The 3,524-nt window shown below is 38.2% G+C and overlaps 1 protein-coding gene across 1 annotated transcript in view; it reads left to right on the plus strand.

Moving 5' to 3' along the window:
• LOC107297953 (rho guanine nucleotide exchange factor 40-like) overlaps window positions 1-3,524 on the plus strand; it is a 70,481-nt gene that overhangs the window by 21,326 nt on the left and 45,631 nt on the right. The gene's annotated exons all lie outside the window — the stretch shown is intronic.

Here is a 3,524-nt window from a genome sequence, read left to right on the forward strand (position 1 = left end):
ACTGGCTGCCGGTGGCCTTCCGGGTGCGCTTCAAGGTGTTAGTAACAACTTTTAAAGCGCTCCATGGCAATGGACCTAGGTATTTGCAAGACCGCCTCCTACCAAATATCTCCCTTCGACCAGTCCGCTCCCACAGAGAGGGCCTCCTTAGGGTACCGTCGGCCAGCCAATGCCGGCTGGCGACCCCCAGGGGGAGAGCTTTCTCTGTGGCAGCTCCTGCCCTCTGGAATGACCTGCCCCCCGACCTACGTACAATTGCGGACCTGCGCCTCTTCCGCTGAGCCCTGAAAACTCATCTGTTCCATGCGGCCGGCCTGGCGTAGTTTTGATTAGGTTTTGTTAGGGGTTTTATATTTTAGAGCAGGCTTTTATGTAATATTTTCTGTGATTTTTATTATTGCCTGTTCACCGCCCTGAGTCCCGTAAGGGAGATAGGGCAGTATATAAATTTAAATAATAAATAAATAAATAAATAAATAAATAAATAAATAAAGAAAGAAAGAAAGAAAGAAAGAAAGAAAGAAAGAAAGAAAGAAAGTGCCTCGCCAAAGTCCAGCTAAAAATCCACTAGGTCAGCCTAACTGATGCAATAGTTGTACTATATATCAGAATGCCTTCAGATGAAGCAATCAAGGCTCCCTTCCAAAAGACTGAAGTAATTCATTGAGACAGGTGAAGAATTCAGGAAATTCTTCTCATAAAATCAGAACTCTCAGGAAGCTGCCATGGGAAGCCATTAAGAATCCAATTAGCTTAAAAGCATTTGGATTGCAAAGGATGGTTGTTTTGACCCCAAATACTAAAAATGCCTTTGAGTTTTCTTGTTCGGAAGAGGATTTTCATAAGCTAGTAGAATATAGCAGTTATGGAAATGAGCTAAATCTTCTCCCTCTGCATAGGTTGCTCCACTATTTTTAATTAATTAAATTAAACTGGAGTTTTAATTTTGTGTTTTTATTATGTATTTCTTAGCAGATTATAGTAGGCAGTCATATAAATTTTTCAAATAAATAGAGTTATTACTATCCACGGTACAGTTCTAGTAATACTCAAGATTATATAGTCAATACTCAATAATATTCAAGATTATTGTACATTTTAGAGAGTACACTGGCTACCATATTTGTTATTGGATTGAAAATTCTGATTCAATATGATTTACCCCATATTTGTTACATTTATTATCACCCTTATTATAATTCTATATCCAATTGTTGATTTTGCACTTTGTAATAGGTTTGATAATTATACACACTCTGTTATTTAGTGACTACCTCAGTTAGTGGCCATTTACAAATACAGTGGTAATGAATGGTAATAAAAATTCATTTTCTGATCAATGCATGCATTTATGATCAAATTTTAGGCACCTGGTATAAAACATTACCGAGTGAGAATAATGCTACCATAGCTGTATAAGATAATTATGCTTGAATAAGAGGGCAGCAAGCAGTGATCTTCACAGTATCTCTCTTTCAATCTCTCTCTCTCTTGTTATATGTTTGCTTAGCAGCCAATTTTTTTGATGACCTGATAGTTGGGACGGTACTTGGTCGCTAAATGAGGAGTGGGTATACAAATTGTGCTCTCTTTATCAGTATGTGATTAGAACTAAAATAGCCGCTTAAAACATTAAGCAACATTAAGAAATGTGTGGGTCTTTCTAGAATGGTACAGTTAGGGCCAAATGTGGAATTGTTATGAGGCTAACACAAAGAAACCATTCTGCCCAATTTTCCTATGATTTGGCTTCTTTGATGAGTGTATGTTAAGCTAAGCTGGCAAACCTGATGCTGAAAAGTAGGCAACTCTACATGTCTTGCTTTTTTCACCTATGTTCCAGGCAAGAGCTAAAGATTCTTGGGCTGACAGTGCTTTTGGACCTAAGCCTTGTGGATGACTGGGCCTTCCAGGCCCCCGTATTGCTGCCAGCTTTAAGAGCATTCCAGGTATCATCCTGACTCAGTTGCCTTTCCCTTCTCCCTGTAGTTCTAATTGGGGATGATGGGAGATGCAGCCAGGTGCATATGAAGGACACCGAAGTGGGGAAAGTGAACCTGAAGTTTTTTTCCTTGGCCTCACAATAAGCAGCATGAGTTTTTATTTACTGTTTCAATAAAATACAGTAGTACATATTTGGAAAAATCAGTCTCTATCCTGCAAAACCCCAAATTGCAAGCCATTATAATGAATATAAACAGCATGGTTTATGCACATTGTCACTAAATCTCATATTCAGGAGGGATGGGATATAAACTGTATAGATTAGAGTGATTTTGATATGATTTATATCATCAAAATAAGCAACCAAATGTTGCTAGATTAAAAAAAATCAAAAGTTTTTATTGTTCTATAATGGAAACCATGGCTAAGCCTTAGATGAACCCTGGACTCTGACAGACAGTGCTTTGTTGTAACTTTTGTTTCTCATATATTAGAGAACATGCCTCACTTTTTGGGCCAGTAGAACAGAATTCCCTCCCTTTTGCGTCTGACTACTGTATGCAACTTTTATGAGCCTGTGAAGCAAGCTCTTTTATTATTTAGGAGACCACGCCAACTCCCATCAGTCAGCTGCTGGTGGTCTTACCTTCTGATAATCATTTTGTACCCCATGAAGAGGAATTGATCTTAGAACCTGCTGTGGTAAGAACTCTGGGTTTGTGTTGGAAATTATTTCCTGGAGGAAAGTTTGCTGAAGAAGAAGAGAGAATTGGGACAGGGGGAGTGAGATACCTAAGGCATGGTTGGAAGCATCAGGGAGTCCTGATCAAAATCAAGATGGCAGTCACAACTGAGTGACTGAAGCTTTGCTCTTTTTATATATGTATCAATGTTACATGGGATAATTGTTTGATAACACTGGGTGGAATCACACATTTTGCTAAACTGTGATGTGGTTTGATTGGCTTTTAGTTTAGAGTTTGGTACAAATCTTTGTGGTTGATAAACAATGGCTAATGGTTTAGTATGTTGTGCAGTCCAGCTAACTGTAGTTTATTCAATAATCCTGGTTAATGCATGGTTTGAGATGGAGTGAATCCATCTACGTGTTAACTGGAGGCAAGTCCATTATAGAAAAACTGAACTGATGAGAGAAACTTACAAACTGTTGGCCATCTGAGATGCCATTTACTGTTTATTCAGCTGTACCTTTCTATCAGTTGAGACATTAGTCAATAAAGCTTTTATCTGATAATGAAGAAAAAGCTATATAGTGTATTGTTTTCTGCTGGTAAGTTTTTGGCTAAAATCACAATGAAACCAACTGATATGTGAAGGAGGCAGCTTATAATTGCGTGATTACATAAACCTCTGGACATTCTCTAGACCAGGGGTGGGCAAACTTTTTGACTCGAGGGCCGCAATGGGTTCATATATTGGACCCGGGGGCCGGACCAAGAGTAGATGGACGGTGTGTATGTGTGAATTAATATAAATTAAATTTACATTTGTAACATTAAATGTTTAGATTAATTTAAGGTAGAAAAGCATAAAAAGAGTTATTTTACAAAACTTTTATG

This window comes from Protobothrops mucrosquamatus, unplaced genomic scaffold (genome assembly GCF_001527695.2).
Source record: "Protobothrops mucrosquamatus isolate PMUCROS unplaced genomic scaffold, P.Mucros_1.0 scaffold3611, whole genome shotgun sequence".
NCBI classification, from domain to species: domain Eukaryota; kingdom Metazoa; phylum Chordata; class Lepidosauria; order Squamata; family Viperidae; genus Protobothrops; species Protobothrops mucrosquamatus.